The sequence below is a fragment of the Myiozetetes cayanensis genome, unplaced genomic scaffold, assembly GCF_022539395.1.
Source record: "Myiozetetes cayanensis isolate MyiCay16 unplaced genomic scaffold, myiCay2020 scf9, whole genome shotgun sequence".
Classification (NCBI taxonomy): domain Eukaryota; kingdom Metazoa; phylum Chordata; class Aves; order Passeriformes; family Tyrannidae; genus Myiozetetes; species Myiozetetes cayanensis.
This window is the reverse complement of record NW_026088185.1, coordinates 31,859,779-31,879,087: the sequence shown is the minus strand read 5'-3', so window position 1 is coordinate 31,879,087 and position 19,309 is coordinate 31,859,779. Positions and strand designations below refer to the sequence as shown.

At 39.0% G+C, this 19,309-nt stretch overlaps 1 protein-coding gene across 9 annotated transcripts in view; it reads left to right on the top strand.

Annotated features, from left to right (window-relative positions):
* NCKAP5 (NCK associated protein 5) overlaps positions 1-19,309 on the top strand; it is a 396,774-nt gene that overhangs the window by 23,032 nt on the left and 354,433 nt on the right. For 6 of the 9 annotated variants that reach the window (XM_050339952.1, XM_050339954.1, XM_050339953.1 and 3 more), the window contains exon 1: positions 3,040-3,229. The exons of 2 other annotated variants lie outside the window; for them this stretch is intronic. The gene's annotated coding sequence lies outside the window, so the exon portion shown is untranslated. Of the gene's footprint in view, positions 1-2,281; positions 2,364-3,039; positions 3,230-19,309 lie in introns of those variants that run through there. One more of the 9 variants, XM_050339948.1, reaches the window with a different exon arrangement.

The window sequence follows — 19,309 nt, the reverse complement described above, 5'->3', positions numbered from 1 at the left end:
GATTCCACCCACTTATTGCATTTTCTGGGCAGATCAGACCCTTCTTCAGTGAGCAGGAACTTTCTAAGTAGATAACAAACTAAAACCAAATGTGGACAGTGAAGCTGAAGATAGTATGGATTTTGTGTTATTATGAGACATGGGTTTTTTAACAGATCCTGGCTATGCTGCAGGAGTTTAATTGACAAGCTTTATTAATATCTATGTGTACTTGGATCAGTTTGTTACGTCTCACCTGTCTGCTCATCAAAAATGAGGCAGTATGAAGGTGAGTTATTTCCTCAGATACATGAATCAGTTCACCCTGCTGCACATCAGCCCAGGAGCAACTACTGCAGCTCATGATTTCAACTTCTTTATCTTCTCACTCAATCTGTAGCTAGTCATGGATTGAATTCTGTGGTTAATTTTGTTCTAATGAAATCCATGACATTCCTGCCAAAAATAAGTTGTATCTACACAGCCAGCAGCTATATATTATGATGACTTAGAATAGAAATTAGATGGATAAGTGCACTGACAGGGTGATCTAATGACCACTCCCTTAATAAGGGCTGTAATTTGAAGAATGCAGAATCGGTTGTCCACCCACATGGCAATCCTCCTATGGGGAAGAATAACTTACTGGTCAAACCCACAAATCTCAATACTTGTTTCATTGCACATTTATTTCTACATTAACCACCAGTTCTGTAAAGGATTGAGACAGAACTTTGATGGAAATCTCCAAAAAGTTGCTTTCATGCAACTGAAGTCTCTGCCTCTGCAGCGCTGCCTGACCAGAGAGATGTGAATAGCACGTCTGCTGTCCTGATCCTGATCACTCAGATGTGCTTAGACTCGAAATGCATTAACTATCTTTAGCAACTCATTAACATTCTTTAGTAAATTCTAAATTTTGCTGAACAATACAATTTCTTCCTGGCTGCAGTTTCCCTTAAGGTTCATCCTTTTTTATTTCATTAAACATTTGGCTTTTTCGATTAAAACAGTGGTTTCACTTATTTTATAACTCTATACACTCTTCCTTCTACCTGTGTGTCTGCATTGGTGCTTTAGAGCAAGTCAGTTTTCTTATCCAGGGAGCTTCTACGTAACTGGTGTTTTGCAATTTTATAAATAATCCTAATGGTAGGTGAAAAAATGAGTCTTATCCTTGGTCTGAGAAAACACACTGTAAGTCATCATCAGGTTTAAAACAAAATCTAAGTCTTCTGCTGATCTTACAGGCTTGTTCCTGCTGGAATGAGGTGAAGTCTTGCAGAGCTTTATAAGTGAGCACATGGCCTCGTTCATGTTTGCTTAAATGGCACTTGTGAAGCTGGAACTAAATCTGGATGGTCTGAAATTGATGTTGTTGAAAATTATATGTTAGTGCCTATTACTCCCCTAGCCCACTTCACCTTCAAAGTATTTTGAAGACTTCCTGGATCAAACTAGTAAGCTCTTAATGAGCAAGATATAAAACCTTGCTGAGTGCAATGGAAGAGGAAAACAACCCCGTTTGTTTGAGGCAGGGTGGTAAATATATCTTACAGTTACACAGTGTGGTGTTTCTTGTGTGCTACAGGCTGATTAGCCACAGGAATAAATGTAGGGGATTTATAACAGATCTCCATCAAAAGTACAAACTTGTATTTTAGAGGCAGAAAGTGGCAGAGGTGGCGATTGCCTACAGGAACAGTTCCAGCAAGCTCAGCCGTCACAGTGTCAGCAGGGTATTGCTGCCACTCAGGGCAAGCACCATGAAAATCAGGCACTCTGTCATCAGGGTCACACAAATGTTTTTAATGGCACTCTAGCAGGGAAAAGCAGCATTTCAGCTGGCGTTGACTGCTCTTGTTCAGGTGTGTAATTGCATCTAGCCTGATTTACAGCAGCTGAGGATCTGACCCAAGATTGGTTTTCTCTCTGTAAATACAGACAGAATTTGGGTTGATGCTTTTATGTGTAGCAATTAAAAAGGCAGTGAAAACTTGGCCTCAGCTCATCCCTGAGCTCAAGTTTCGGTTGTTTTGTTGTTTGTGGAATATGCAGTCTAGGGTGCTTAGATGTGAGTGGCCAGGTGTTTCCAATACTGAACCTCTTCGTGTGGAAACGTGCACAGATAGCAGAGCTCAGTCTGTCACAAGCCTTGGTGGTGCTCCTCCAGCATTTGAAGTTCTGACTTGAAAGGGCTGACTTCTGAGAAATCAAGGCAGAGTCCCAGCCCCTCCCTTTCGGCAGGAACTCTCAGTGACAGAGATTCAGATTAGTAGCTGGACAAGTTCTCATGTGAGTACCCCGTGCCTCGGTGGGAATTGAGTGTGTTTTCAGCTCCAAAGTGCTACTTAGTTTTGGACTTCCCCTTCTGAGAAGGAAAGGTCAGTATTTATGCCCTTAGCACCTAGTGAATAACTATGTGTGATGCTGTTTCTTTCTTATATGTTCATCTTTGGAAAGTAAGAGAGTTTTCTTCAAAACACATTGTAACTGAAGTTGAGCTGCCTTAAAATTTTGCAAAGATCATAGTTTGTAATTCTGTAACTTTTAAAATTAGGAATGAGTTGAAACTTTCATTTCAACATACTGAAGTCCTCTACTCTGAGCTTTAAATCCATGCAGGTTTGCATCTCTAGTTACATATTTTTACATTAAAAAAAGTAGTAGGAGAATTCAGTGATAAATTCTGAAAAAAGCACCACTGGCATTTTTTTTCTTTTTCTCCCTGCACTCTTTGCATGGTAAAGCTGTTTAAGTTTTTCTTACTTTTCTGCTTTCCCTGCAAACACTGTTTATTCATTCTAAGAAAACATCAGTTGGGTAAACAGAAGTATTTATATGTTTAGCACTGCAACTCCTACTAAGATGCAAATTGTGCTGCAGGGAAGATAGTTTGGGCTTTTCTCTCCTCCTCGCTTTTCTTTTTTGACAGTCGGTTAATAAAGACTCAACAATAAGCAGCTGCCTGTGATGTCATTTGGGACTTTGTCCACAGAGCTTGTATTTACAAGTACTGAGCAACTACACAGCAGCAGCAAACCCAACTATCAGCAAACTTCATGTCTGCTGTTACTGAAGGACTTTAGTGCTGTGGAGGGTGTAGAAAGCTAACTCTGTTCTTCTAACCACAGACTTTTAAAGCTCGGTAAATAAACACTGGATAAACTCAAGAGAATTTCTGGACTGCAAAGACTTCTTACGGTTCTGAGTTCTCCAGGGCTGGCATGTTTTGACTGAACTGCTGCAAGTAAGACTTTTGCTGTTTTGGTGTTTTTATCATCTCTGTAAAGCTTATTTTCTCTAGGAGGGTGTCAGCATTGCTATTTGTAGTTTTGCTTTAATTAAAAGAGCGGCAAGTATGTAGTTGTTAGGAGTAATTACAGCCGTGCATCTGACTGTGGTTCAGGACAAATGAAAACTTCATTCTGGCTTTTGTTTGTATGAGATTACACTGAAGTGGCTCTCTCTTAATTTAAGTGATGAAACTCTAAGATTCTTAAAGTCTCACGAGTGCTGTCATGAACTGAACAAAACCTGGACTGTCTTAAAATTGTTCTTTTATCATTTAATGATATTTATTTGAATATTCAAGATCAATTTGAATTTTTAATATAAATTCCTTATAGTTTTTAGCACAGTTTTCTTTAAAAATTGTTTTGCTTCTTATGCAGGCATTTTTTTAAAGCAAAACTTTACTAATTTTCACTCTTAGCCCTTGTTCAAGTTCTGGAGGCATATAAGTTTAAAAGAAGGAATCATACAATGCTTTGAAATCTGATGCCTTTTGGATGGAATGAATTGTCAATTATGTGAGAAACAGTAATTTTTGTTTTGAGTGTTTGTGTTAGAAATCCAACAAATCCTGAAACATCAGGGCAGAAATACTGGCACGGTGGTCACTGCTGTGAATACCCTGTTGCTGTGCTGCCTGCTGTCTGTGGGACACAACTGTGTTTCTGGCCACCGATTAACTAATTTTCAGGACAACTAGCTGCGATTGTCCTGGAATTATTCCTGTTTTACAGAGGAGTAAAATGACCCATAGATGTGGTTTATTAAAACTTAGTTTACCCACTTCAAAAGCTGCTAACAAACCCCAGGTCTCCTGCTTCTCATTTCATCCTTCACCAGAAGCCCATTCTAAATTACTGCAATTTTGGTTGTAGTGGCTTTTCCAGGGAGTAACCTGATCACAGCACTCTGTATGAGGAACTCTTTTATTACCATTTACCTCTATTTAATGGTCTGTCTTTGTGAAGACAAAGCACATTTCTGAAGATTGAAATCAGAAAACTATGACTGGCAAGTATATGAGGGGAAGTCAGTATAGATCAATCAAGGAGGAATTGGAGGATTCCTCTTGAATTATCAGCACTCATTGATTTTGGTTTGCTTTGCTTGCTACTGACTTTGTTTACAAGACCTCTCAGTACCACATAGCAACAGATTTTTGGGCCTTCCTTCCAGCCTTAGCTGGAATGACTATGACTGCAGATGCCCCTTTAAAGTGATGCTGTTTCTACATCAGATCAGAACCTGCCCATCTCTTCTTTTTAGATGTTATAATGTGGCTTGGCATGTCAAGATACTGTGCAACTTAGGAACTGTTCTTCTGGGAGTGTTGGGGTGGGCTGGGGGAACCAACCTAAATTTATCTCTGCATTAATGCCACGTGAATGGCAAAGGCTTTTGTGGTTTTTAAATAGGACCTTAAAAAAAGAGCATATTTTTATTCCTTAGGTGTTCATCCTCCTTTTTCAGAAATAGTATAAACAAAATATTTATATGGTCTTTAAAAGACCTTTTTGTAGCTTGGAAACTTCCACAGAGCGCAAGAGTGAAGACTGGAGGACTGTGATAGAAGCTTTCCTTGGGATAGAAATGGGTTGAAGGTTGGGTAGTTTGATCCCTATCATGAACCAGCTTTTCCTTCCCTCTGTCACCTTGTGGCCAATAATGATGATCTACTGTTGAGAACCAATAATTTACACTTGCAAAGTATTCAGGTAACATTGGCAGATGCCTACAAAATCTTTAAAATTATTAAAACAAAGTGAGATTGAACAATCTTGAAGTCCCACTTACCTTTCTCCCCTGGATTATTTTAAAGTGCAAATACTAGTCTGGAAAATGTGAATTTTACTGCTTTTTAAGAAAAATTCATGAGTTTCTCTCCTATTGTGCTTGTACATAAATTCTGTATAAGTGTTTGGAGGCTTAGATTTACAAAAGTAGAAATTCTGCCCCAATAAATGTTAAGCAGTAGGGTACAATTCCACTTCAGTCAAGAGCTAATCTTCAGCTAATTACCTTAAAAACAGAAGCAGACTCTCAAAACCTGACGAGCCTGTGGGCATCCAATTTTCACTTTCCTCTTTTGAATTTCCCTTCTCATATTTACATTTTCTTTCTTATATACCAATGTAGCAAATTAGGATATAGAGTGAACTCACTTTTCAGCAGAGGGATCCTCTGGCTGGATTTTTCTTGGGTCTGAGAAATCTGCTCAAGGATACAGCATATAATCTGATAACATTCTCGGGTGGCATTAAAAGGGACAATTGCCAACAGAATGTCAATTCTTTGGGCTTTCTCGCTGTCTGAAAAGAAACGGAATAAGTGCAGACTCCAGCCTGTCATCATCTGACAAGTGGGACTGGGGTTGGGATAAAAGACACAGAACAAAGGTGCCAAAGGGAAGCTCAGCTGGCTGAGGAGCTTAGCACAGCACAGGCAGGGCCAAATGCTGCAGGATGCTCTGCAGCTCGTGTGTGGCTCTGCACGTGTTCAGCTCCTGGCAGGATTGCAGCTATGCTGAAGAAAAATCCATGCCAAAGCTGCCAGAACACCTTCAGAAGTTAAAGCATGTAATATGCAGTTTTATTACTAAAACAGGATAAATGTACAATGTAAATAGAACATGAGCCATTAACACTTGTAATTCTCTGTTCTGTACTGTCTACTGATACCGCTCATGTAGCATGCAGAAACCTGAATTACATTAGGTATTTCCTCATGGTTACATAAATTAGTCATGATGTTTTCAGGACGAAAAGTTAGGTAGCTACTGTGTGAAAAACAGTGGGAAATCTTTTATGCTTCCATTGCCTGGTATTCAGGTGAATCAGATAAATGTGGTTTGTACAGCAGCAATGGCTTCTGGAAACGGGCAGTAACATTGTCTATGGGCTGTGAACGATGCAGACCCTGAAAAGCAGATTGGATTATAAAGCAATGGATAAAAATTACATTGCTGAAATATGGTCTATTAGTATTGACACACAGCAAGAACAAATGCTACTGTTAAACTGCATGTTTGATAAGCTTTCCACAGGACAGCGCTATTTGTTTTCCAGAGCCAAAGCAGCCTTGGATAGTGTGTGCACACAATAAGTCTGGGCAGAATCAAATGGATGTCACAAATTATTTTCTTTGACAGTGCTAATTGATTATTATAATTCATCGTTATCTAAATTGTTAAATTCAATAGTTTACCGTATCCTTTTGTTTCTTTGCTGCTCAGACATAATGCAAATAGGAAGAGTTAATTACCACATGCAACAACAGAGGCGAATTTCATTGTCCTCTTCACTTTGATTGAAGCTGTGTTGAATCACCACTGTGGATTTCCAGCAATGGTGGAGAAAAGAAGGAAGCAGGAATTCTTTTGCAGTGATGTTGCTTTTGATGGTAGTTAGCATTTGTATTTCAAACAGTATTCTTTTTGCAGCTGGACTAAATCATGCTTATTTAGCCTATCCTAACTATTACCCAATTGTGCAAACTGAAATCACATGAGTGAATCAAGCCTGGTGGGAATCACTGGTACTCCTTGAGGAATACAGCACAATCTGACATAAGTAAAAGGACTGCATTTGCTTCTAAAATGACTTAGTCCTCTAGATATGAGCACTTGGCTTGTTTCTTCAATGCTCTGTTGATGGCCAGAGCTGCATCTGGTGGGTAAAAGGAAGCAGTGCTCTCATCAAGGGAATTCTAGAGAGATTAAGGGATGACTTAATTTATGCAAATTCCTAAAGCTCTCATCTACCCTATCTTCTAAGATTTGGTGTAACTGCTGTAAAATGTAGGATTTTTTCTGCTGCTCTGAAATGATCTGGCAAAATGGTACATAGTGGTAAGATTTTGGGGGGTTATTTTGCCAGTAGAGGGCCATGTTAAACTGGATAAAATAACTCCCTCTTGAACTCACATCTTCAGTGAGGAACAGCTTAAAACATATGGTTGTTTTCAAGGGCAAAATGAGTAAATAATTAGATCTTTTAGAAACTACAGAATGATTAATTATTTAAAATCAGAATCACATCACTTTTACAGTGCAACACAGTTCTGTGTCAGTCTAATTAGACTAAATTCTGGTCTTTAAAATACATCCTATCTACCTGTTTATTCTAAATTGTTCAAGGTTGATAGATAGAGCCCTAATAAGTCATTAAGCTGACGTGATATACAGCAGCAGCATGTGCTTTTGCTATAATGACACAAATGAGAAAAGAATTGTTTTTCAGAGGTACAATCACGTTTGTTTTTCATGTGGCCTCTAAACTAGCAGTCATTATTCAGGCTCTAGTGCTGCAGGAGTTGACCTTTGGCAAAATATTTTGTTATCCTCAATCTTTTATACAGGCCTTTTGTGAACTCTGCTCAGCTCTCATTTTGCTGATTGCATTTAAAGTCATTTATTGCACAGTGTTTGCCCTTCTGGCAGATGTTAAAGGATTCCCTGCCTCCCCCTTAAAGGCTACTCCTCTGCAGCATCTAATTATAACCTACACGAAAGATTAACAGATGTTATAATTGTCTTTACTCATTGATTAAATAGTTTCTGCATGATTTGCTCTCTCTTCCTCTCATTGCTGATTTGTGAAGTCTTTCTGGACGAGACTCAAGCATCTGCAATTTGTTAACAGTGGCTGTGTTCAGTTTTTAACTTTTTGGGGTTGTGGTTCAGTTTGGGCAGGTTATAGTTGTTCTTCTAGACAATGTGACAGAAACATTAAAAATGGGTGCATGAATACTTGCTTTGAAGGCACACATTCCTGTTCCTCCTCTTCCTTTTAACCATTCTAGCTGAAATATATGTAAAAACCAGACTCATTTTAAGACATTTAAACTGGAGACTGAAGGGGTAAATGCTGAGATTTGCCTAGCAGTTAGTTTTGTCCCTATCTTTCAGTTGCCACTTGCAGAGGAAATTAGTGGCCAAGAAATTCAATTTTCTTCTTCAATTAAGAAGAAAATTCCTAGTAGAAGATTTCTAGTAGGACTTACCTAGTAGGACCATTAGAAAACTTTGGATTCTCTTAGGTTTTTTTTATGTTCTTAGTCTTTTTAACTTTTTCACAAAATTAAGGTTACTCTACTCTTCAGCTAATTAATTTCCACTCCGTTGTGTTTCCATGTTTAGGTGAGGGTTCTGTTCTCAGGTAGATCTGTAGTCCTTGTCCAGCAGCACACCACTGCCAAACTTACCAAAGGTTGTTTTGTGTTCTTATAAATCTTACAGCACCTTGAATTAGGCCAGACCAAACAATGTTTCTTTTTAGAGAGGTGAAATATCTTGCAGGTGTATCTAAACTACTGGGGATTGACTTACGCTAAAGTGTCCTTCCTCGTTTGGATTCTGTAAGGTTTTCCTTCCCTCTTCCGCTGATGCACATCAGGAATTGACAAGTCCACAAAAATTTCTGTGATGGTCTCAGAACATCTCACAAAGCTGGATCTGCCATAAGGCATCAGCCTGAAGGGCTCTGCACTGCTTTGTTCAGAACTGGTACAACAAGAAAGCAAAGTTAATGGAAAATATTTTCTCACACTTTCTCCTACAAAACCTCTGAATGGGTTAAAGAGAAACAGATTAAAGGCTTGAGGCTTGAATTACAGGCTTGGTTATTCAAAAGCCATAAAATATTTTGCTGTTTCCTCTGCCCTTCCCCCAAACCCTACTCAAACATAAAGCTGTTGCCTTGATTCCTAGTCAGAGAAACCAGCTCATGTTGAGATTGGGCCTACCTTCTCCTATCAAAACCCTTTTAGCACTTTTGCCACCAGAAATACTTGAGCTCTACGTGGATGTCTGAGAATATTGACTCCATTAATGTAGATTCATGCATTTGTGGGACATCCTGTGTGATTGTGCTTTGTTGGTGCTGTGTGGATAAATATTCTCTTTACGCTGAACACCATACATGGTGCTGGCTGTGAGATTTTGAGATATAACCTACAGGGCTCCAGGGTTTTATTTGTTTTTTAATGTTGATATTTTACTCAGAATTCATGAGTTTTAGTAGCCTGAATGATAATCTTTGCAGTGCACAAAAACACTTTTCCAGGGATTCAAAACTGCTCTAGAAACAGAGGTACTTTGTTTGTGGGGTTAACAAAGAACACTGTATCCTCCTTGTTTTTAAATGACATCTCAGTGTTGCTGAATACTTTGCATTTATGAGCTGGGGGGAGCAGATTATAGATTCATAATAAGAAAATTCCAGGGTGCCAACTGTGCTTGCAAAGTGTATTTTAATCATATAGACACCTGTCCACTACCAACTTGTAATATTTCATAGAGTCACTGAGCAGCCAGCTGATGGAAATCACTTTTATTTAATATCAACCTCATCTGGGTTTGAAACACTGGTACAGCGGTGAAAGGTTAAAATCCCAATAATCAGTAATCATATCCATCTAATCCTGATATAATGCTGGGGGTAGAAGGCCTAGATACTCTTTGCAGTTACACATAAGAAACACAAATTACTAAAAGTTCAGATAAATCATTAAGGATTTTTAATATCCACTGCTACAAAGGAAAGCATTAAAGTGAAACCTGGTGTAACATTTTAATAAACAGCTGTCTGTTAGCCCTGACATTTGAGATCAAGGTCTTCATCTATCTTTTGGGGTTGCACAAGTAAATAAAGAGAGCACCAAATGAACTGAAGAGACAACAGTAGCACAATCTACAAAGCCTCAGGTTGACCATTCTCCTTGTCTCTCTGCTTGAGAATCTGTAGACTTGTCTCATATTTAATGATGTGCTTTGCTAAAACCAGTAAATTCCTTCCCTTAAGCTGCAATTCTGTCATGGTGTTATTGATTGGGAATGTGTCCCAGTGTTCATGGGAAACCAGTTCTGTCACTTATATTTACCAATTTATCTTTAATAAGGAGTTTTTTTTTTCTTCTTGATTATGAGAAAATTCTCCTGTCACAAGAAAAAGCTATGATGAGATGTTGATAATAATTTATCAACTAGATGATAGTTTTGGGCACAGTCCTGAGAAAAGAATGGTTCATGAGGTACACAGCCATGGGCAGCATGGCAATGCAGAGATGAGTATTCACCACAACCCCTAGGTGAGGTTTTCCTTCCTCCTGGCAGTGACCTAATCTTACTGACAGGTCCTGTCTCCCTGGTAAAGCGCTGAAGTCTCACTTTTACCCACTGGCTGTTGTCTGTTGTACAAATGTGTTATGTTTTACCTGTTTCACTTATTTCTCTCTATCTGAATTCTGGGTTTGGATCCTGTGTGTTACAAAGGGATTCTGAGCTTGGGTGCATAGATGTGACATATTTTTGTGGGTTTATGGCACACTCCTAGGCAAGAAATCCCATCAAGACCCCAGCAGGCTTCCTCTTTTCCCCGTCCTGAAGTCCCATTCTGTTCTCTCCAGTAGCTGCAGCTAACATTATTATGAGCCTACAAGGAAAATCAAGGGTGAACAGCACTAAGGCTGCAGAAAACTTGCTTAAGTCCCCAAACTATTACAGAAAAAAAGGGACCTCTTCTTAATTTTGTTTTTTAAATGCTGCTCCTATGCTTCCTGGTTTTCCCTGCATGGGAGATGGGTTTAGACATGTGGAGGGAGTAAAGGGTGTCTGTCTCGTTGCCTACATAGCTGCTTTTGCTGGCAGAATCCTTTCTACCTCTTTGTTGGGTTTAAATCAGTTCTAGTTGGAGTTCTCCAATCAGATTGATTTTGGCAGGATAGCAAAGAGGTGAATGAAAACAGAGTGTCTTCCATTGCACTGTGCAGTTTGGCAAAAGGGTTATTCCCCTGTTTGGGTTTATAGTGATGGGCACAGCTGGTAGATAGAGAAGAGTAATGACAGCACTGGAGCACCATTAATAGAAAGTTTCACTTCTATGACCAAGAGGATTTATTCATTAAATGCTGCATATATATAGTATACATTATTACCTTCACAGAATGCTGGAGAAACTGAGACAGCAGAAGTTAGTTAATTAACCTAAACCTCCAACTCAAAATATGGTTAAACACTTAGGACTTACCTGAAGTGAACCAAGTACACTTCCTTTCTTCCTTGTTTATACTCAAAACTGTTTTTCCGCACTCCATCTCCAATTAACAGATCTTATGCATAAAAAAACCCCAAAAACTTTAAAAGATTATATTTAGTCTCAAAATGCACTTTCAAATTCAAAGTAGATCATTTAGAACACGAGAGTGTATTAATGCTTTCCCATTCCCCACTAATAATACTTTTTATTTCCCAGCTGAATTTTGAACTAAAGAATAATATTGAATAACTTCGGTTTTTGCAAGGCTGGAGGAGCATAAACTATAATTGTAAAAGCTTTATCTAAATCTGCTTGGCATTACTTCCAAGAAATAATCCAGGCAAAAAAAAATCCTTTTGAAACATTATATGAATTCTATGGAAAAAAGTGGATAAATAATCCTGTGCCAACCCAACTGTTGCTACTGCAAGCAAAAATATCTTTCAGTTTTTAGTGAATGATGAACTCATGAACTGTCGGTCATTTTGTTAGTTTGGGGTTTTTTTGTGCCACTTTTGCTAGTTTAACTATTTTCACTTTGCATTCAAAATAGACAGGTGCTCGAGAGAGAGACTAGAGAATTTTAATAGTATAGCTCTTTTCTTTCTAATATTTTCTGGATAATACTGTATCCATAATCCCAATGTGCTGGATTATTACCTGTGATGTCAGCCTATATGTTCACTGCCATTTCGCTTGGTAGAACTGAGCACTGATGAGTTAAAGAATGAGAGAACGACATAAAACATAGGAGAGCTATGAACCTTTTAAGTAGGAAATTCATTAATGTTTTTTAATTTACATTTTTATTACATTTCTGGCAGATGGAAAAATTAGAAATCAGTGTGTGACAGCCAGTCTTCACACTGAGAAACTGGAGTAACTACTGCTGGCAGCTGATGGCATGGAGGGGAAGGATGGGGTAGCACTTTTTTTTTTCCCTCAAGCAAAGCCTTTAACTCTAATTGTCTCTAATATAATGAACCACATGATTGTATAGAGAGAGACTCTGAGAAGAAAGGCTGAGAGCACTCTTTTCTTCCCTATCTGGGTTGTTGGACACCTCATTTCTGGCAGCATGCTCACTTTCAGTGCTTTTTATAGTACTTTGTCTTGCCTTATTTTTTCCTATGACAAGTGTTTCTTTGATTCTCTGCATTGGATTTCACTTTAGGTAATTTCTTCAGATACTCAGCATCACTTCCCCTTCTTTATTTCTTTTCAACCTACTGTCAATAAACCTAATCAATTTTCCTCTGTCTCTGGTGTTAGTCCCTCAAACTTGTGGGGATGGTCATTCCTTCCCATTTTAGCTTCCTCCTTGTCATTGTTTGAAACTGCTTTGAAGGGACTTGTTAATCATTTCCCACCAAGTCAATACTTTAATCATCTTAGCTGCTATTGTCTGAATTCCATAAAGTTTGTCTCTATCCTTTCAGTCCTAAATTCAGCGACTGAGATAAGAGTGTTCTAGAATTGCAGAGAAAAAGAGATGTGAAGGGCTCAGGATGCCAACACTGTGCAGTGTTCTGTCACCATCTAAGAAAATATGGATGAGGACAGGACATCCTTCATTTTTAATGTTTTCATAATAGTTTTCTTGGCCATAAGCTGAAGATTGAGTTTAATCAATCCATTCCTTTTAATTTTACGGTCTTGGTATCCCATAGTCCTACATGCTCTGTTGTGTAAGAATAAAGTGAATTTAAATTGGCTGGGATATATCCCTGGAGTTTTTCTTTATGTATTCTCATTGCAGTATAGGGAACACATCCCACAAAAAACCTGAAGGTGGTAGAGCTGAAGTCGTACCCTTGGGTGACCCCTTTCTGGTCACCGTGAGTATGAAGTACAGATCCTGCTGAAGTGCACGTGGGAATTGAAGTTGAATTCCTTTGGGTCCGATCCTTAGATGATGTTGGGTCAGCTGAAATGAGAGTAGACTTCTAACTTCTGCAAAGGCTGAGCAGCCGAGGAGCCAGCTGAAAGATTTCAGTGCCCATCCTTGCAGGAGCTAAATTAGTTCTGGCACCTCCAAATTCATCTCTGGTACTGCATCCCTTACAAGGCTTGCCTGTAGCAGTGAAAAGAGGTGACCACGGAGTCCAAGAAGCTGTAGCTGTAGATATAACTGGCCCAGCTGTACAGATTTACAGGATTCTGAAGGTATTTGCACAGCAAAATAAGTAATATAAGAAGAATTTTTCTGATAGATACACATATGGTGTTCTGTGTGGGAAGCACCTGAAGTTGCTAATCCTGATGAGGCTGCATGTTCTTTCTGTTTTTCCTTGCTACACTCTATTCCTTCAAACCAGGGGCTCGGTTCTGGCTTGGTTGAAAGAGATTGGGGCTGTTTTTCCCAGGGTGGGCTTTAATCATGCTGGACTGGAAGAGCTATTTTCACACTATGTAAATAGATGAGTTAAACCTTTTCTCAGTTACCCTCTTCCCAGGTCATGGAGGCATGACATATATTTCACTGTACCTTATCTTCCCTTATTTTTCATAGGACAGAAAGGGATTATAAGCTTGATTCAGCTTCTTTTCTGGGTTGGTGTTGAACTAATACCTTCATTATGAGGTTATTTCCTGTAACATAAGGATAGCTCCTGGCCCACCAGGACTGTCTGTACAGCAAGGTGAGTGAGACACCACGTTACAACCCACAAAGCCCCAGATTCATTAGAAACAAATTCTGCAGCCCAGACATTGAAACCTTCCCTCTGATGCACATGACTTTGGTTATCTAAGGAGGATGTACAGAGCTGGATACTGAAGATGTTGCTAATAACTGAGGAAACATTTTTACAGTACTTACTTTCTCTTATGAGTTTTCCTTTGAGCCATGTGAGCATTTTGAAGTGTTACTCAATGCTCTGTGGAGTAAAGCCAGATGTCAGAGCATTGTCACTACATTAAGACTTTTTAATAATTCCTCATATCTGTGAGCTGGAATACAACAGTAAATAAATGATCTTTCATTCCTTTCATCTCTGCTGCCAAGGAGGACCAAAATGACTCACAGTCATTTGGGACACTTCATCTCACAAAACTTTCTTTCACCAAAATGTACTGTTAGTAAATATTTGTAGCAAAATATTTTATAGCGCACAGACTGCAAAATGAGTGAATGAGAAACAAGAGAGGTAACAGTGAGCAAAATCTCCCAAGTCTATTCAGTCTCTGGTGTCTGACAGTGTGTGTTCAGAGCACAGAGCCATCCTGTGACCACTGCAGACATGATCCCTTTTAGCAGTGCAGGTGGAAGGGGTGGAGTGTGCACATTGAACCGATGATTTTTAGTGGTCCCTCTGGACTCTGGTTACAACAGATGGGCAGGCAAAAGAGATGCTGACTGAAATGCATCTGTCTTGGAGAAGAAGGGCTCTTTAGGCACGTTTCACAAGCTCCTAGTTCTAGTTTCAAAAAGCGAATTATCAATCCACTGTTGCTTGCAACAGCGACCTTGATACAGGTCTTACGTATAGCTCTGAAAGTTTTAGACTTTCTTGAGTAGTGCCTTGATTATACCAATCAAAGCATAACTAGAAGAAAACACAAATCAAACTGAACAAAGTGTAGAAAACTTGACTGTGTATTTTAAATTCTTTCCTCCAGTTCGTTGTCTGTCAGACTGATTCAGATACTGTATTTAATTGAATGTATTTTTCTGAATACTGTAACATACCAGATGAACCCAATGCCACTGCCTCTGATGAAGATTTGTAATTCAGTGTTTGATTAAATTCTTGCTGGATCTCTGCTACCAGCCAACCATTTTACTATGAGAAGAACTAGCTCTAATAATGATGTACTAAATTACAGAAGCTGCACCTAGTTGATGCTAGAGGAGTCTTTTATTGGAATGTAAATGGGGCGTTTGTTTTTGAACCTCAAAATCTCCACATATCCCTTTAGATCTGTGACTAGAGGCAGTGAAATTTCCTCAGGTCCTGGAGTTCATCTTCTGCAGGTGCCTGGAACTGCCTGTTTCTGACCTAAACTTGGCTGTGGTTCCCAAGGGAGACAAATGTGTGTTGAAGCCCCCAGAGGCAGCTGCTGCTGTTGCTGTGTTCAGAGCATGTCATTTGCAGGTTCACAGCCTAGACAGCAAAACACTGCTGGAAGAAGCTCAGTGGCTAAGGGAATCTGCATTTACCACATAATAACCTATATCACATAACTTATAATAATATATAGTAATAAGTAATATATAATAATGAGTGGTTAGAAACTGATCCAAGAAATGGGAGCTTTGGGTCTAAGGTTTTCTTCAGCCTGAATAGCCACAGTTTTTCTTGGATATCTCTTACTTGGTTACAGGTCTTTCAGTGTTCTGAAGGATTTGATTTCACTGCAGGAGCTAAGGATATAGAAACACCATTGTCATAATCTGTTTTTTATTGATGGTAACACGGTAATATATCCTTTTTTCCATGCTGTCCCGACAACAGATTCATGCATTCTATCTGCTTATCTTTCATCATTTTTGTCTCAATAATTTTATTGAGTGATATGAATTCTTCATATGTCCCATAAAAGCAAACAGGGGAGGGTAATCCTTTGACCTTTCCAGCATTCTTTGGTGTAATTTACTGGCGATTCTTCTCCTCCCTGAGGCATGGCCCTGAAATCCTATGATAAAAATGGACAGCCAATCCAAATAGAAAACACTGAAAAGGTTAAAGCTTTGATTATGTTAGTCTATAAATGTTCATAGTCTTCTTTTTGCCAGAAAGAAAATGAGAGCTGAAAATGGCAATGGATGAATCATGCTTATTACAGAATACGGAAATTATATTGGTTCAACCCATTCTTGTTAATGCTGAACGAACATAATCTTGTGCCCTCTCATTTTATGTCACTGCAACCCACCTTATCCTCTTAAATGAATGCATGCATCCATTTAATTAACCTAGTGAGATACTGAGATATAAATCTTTTAAATGCTTCTCATGCAATTCATCTTGACAGCTGTCGTAGTAATAACATCTTTAATGCCATATTCTTTATTTTCTGATGTATTGAAATTCCTGGTATTATTTTGAGCACACAGATAGGTTTGCTGGATTTAAGACCTTAATCTTAACTTGTTTAAATCCTAGGAGCAGTGCTATAGAAAGCTTTACTGGTTGTTTAGTTTGCTGAATAAATGGAAGATTATCTTGCATGTAGAAAGCATAAATGTATTTTGAAAACTGTTTCTGAAGCAGGGTGGAATTTATGGCTGAGATGTTTTATTTTTAAAATGCTGTGTTTCTAGAACATTGTACTAAGGGTCTGTTCTTTGCTGGCAAGTGATCCCTAGTCAAAAATGAGACTGTCCTACATGCTCTACTGATTCCCTTTTGAGGGGTAGGGTAAGGGCAGGAGAGATCTGCAGCATTTGGCTCTCAAATTTGTCAACCCACAGTTTCTTTGTAGACTGCCAGGTGTCAGTGTCATTGTACTTTTAAAAAAATTATAATGAATCACAGAATTATTAGAGTTGGAAGGGACCTCAGGTGATCATCAAGTCCAAGCTCCCTGCCAAGGCAGGGTAAAAGATGAGGAGGTTCCTTGAATGGCTCTGTCCCTTCCCACACTTCCTTGGGGCTACTTTTTCATGGCCTGGTGCATGTCAGCCAAGGGAGAATGGCTTTAAAGTAAAAGAAGAGAGATTTAAGTTAGATGTTAGAAAGGAATGATTTACTCAGAGGATGGCGAGGCAATGGAACAGGTTGTCCAGGTAAGTTGTGGAGGCCTGGCACAGTGTTGAAGGCCAGGTTGGATGGGGCTTTGAGAAGCTTGGTCTGGTGGATGGCATCCCTGCACGTGGTGTGGGCACTGGAACAAGGTAATCCTTAAGATCCCTTCCAACCCAGGCTGTTTTATAATTCCATAATGTGAATCTGTGACCACTGGACAGGTTTCAATCAGAACTAGAGGACCACTGGATTAGGGAGTGTTTTGAGTCAAAAATAACTCTCAGGGCATGTCTGACTCTATGTTCTGCCTGTACAGTTCCAGGAGTGGGACTAACTGATCCTTGTGGGTCCCTTCCAACTCAATGTATTCTGTGAATATCCTTTGGAACAGTTTTAGAGATTGTAAGAAATTTGGGGTGTATAAAAATTAATTATCCCACAGGAAAATGAAGAAAGAGAACTATTATTAAAAATATTATTCTGTCCAGATATTTCTGACTGACTTGGCATATTTTTTAATATAATTTTCCCAAGCCATTCAACACCTAGGTATGTAGGCAGAATGGTACAGCAGTGCTGTGTTTGCTGTCTTGTAATTCCCATAATATTCTACTCATCTAAGCATTTTAGCTTCCTGCATTGGAATTTTTCTAATTTAATTAACTCATTAATGCTGGCACATGGCACATTCTCCTTCCCTCTCTGCAAAAATGCAGCTTGCTTGTCTAAATAGCAACCTAATCCAGTGGGTGTGAGTGCACGACACATACATTAGTGCTAATGAACTGCTGACCAGCCTAAGCAAATACCTGGGAGTATTGGGCATTAGGCAGGCAGGGCCTGCTCATGGCACTGCTCTGAAATACACTGGGGCAAAACAAAAAGCATTTAGCTGAATTTCAGGTTGCAGAAATGCTGATGTCTCTGTAGTATCCTGTTTCCTGAATGTTGAGTTTTGAAACATCAACTCAAAAGAGAATTTAGGAATTTTTTTTTCCACTTTGTTATTTAAAGTCATGACCTGGCTAAATATCCTATTGGGAAGAGATAAGGGTGTGTTAATGAAACTGTTTTAATGCCTGCCTTTTAATGACTAGGCAGAATTTTCTCATCTTTTATGAAGGTGCAGTTTTCTGTTTTCCTGCTCTAATGGTTTGAAAACACTACCATTTGGAAAAAAAACCAAACCAAAACAAAGAAAATAATTAAATTCCTTAGCACAAACCAAACATTTTTTGACTGGCCCATGGCTGGCAAGATTAATACAGTGATTTCATAGAGCTGAACGTATTGTTGATCTGTTGAACAAACAGCAACTCCTTAATTCTGGAATCCTCTTTTTCTTCCAGATCTGAGAGGCCCTGACAAACTATACTGTACTGTACTTTTCTGACAAAGACCACAACAAAAGCAAGCATATGCACATTGGTGTTAGTACCAGAGCTGGCAAAGGAAACACAGCCAGACAATGGCAGATTCAATTCAATTCAATTAGGTGCTTAGGAAACTGAATCACTTCACAGATTGGTAATGAGATATAAAATCTTTCACCTTTAGGTCACCTGTTCATTCTAACTAACATTTGCATTGATGACAATCTTTGCTTTCTCATCGCTGCCTCCTGACCTATGCCAGTGATATTATTTTCCTTCCCATTTCATTGCTGAGGGATAATACTAGTTCTGGTTATTTCCTCTCAGTCTTAAAGCCTGGCTGTCAAACAAGTAGGACTATCAAAGCATTTAAAGGTGATCACTGTATAATTCTGGCCCCGTTCTGTTATCCAGCAGTTACACATCCACATCACAAATCCTGTCCTCTTGTTAACACCTGGAAAGGCAAGCAGACTGCTGAGAAGGAATACCTTGCTGCCCCACAGGTGTTTTGCCTTCTGCCAGCATTAAGGTGTGTAAAGCAGAAGGTGGGGAGGCTGCCTTATATCTGTCCTGGATGCTAGTTTGCAGAGCTGACATTTTTGTCATGTGTCATAACTGTTAAGTTTATACAAATTTATAAGAGAAAGAAAAATAAATACAGTCCATTTCCAGTTACTAAAAAGATATATACCCTGTGCTGGTTCCCAGCTGGCATATGTTGGCATAGCTCTGTGGAAATGTAACTGCAGTTTTAAACTGTCTGAAAATATCTTGGATGCTAAGGAATATAACGCTGTACGTTTTCATCAGCTAAAGCAATATACATCAATCATCCTTTGTTACTGCTAGAAATGAAGAGGGTATTATAATCCAAAAAATTTCTTGCACGGATTTTAGAGTGCTTTTCTATGTTAATCACACCATTCCTTCAGGGCAT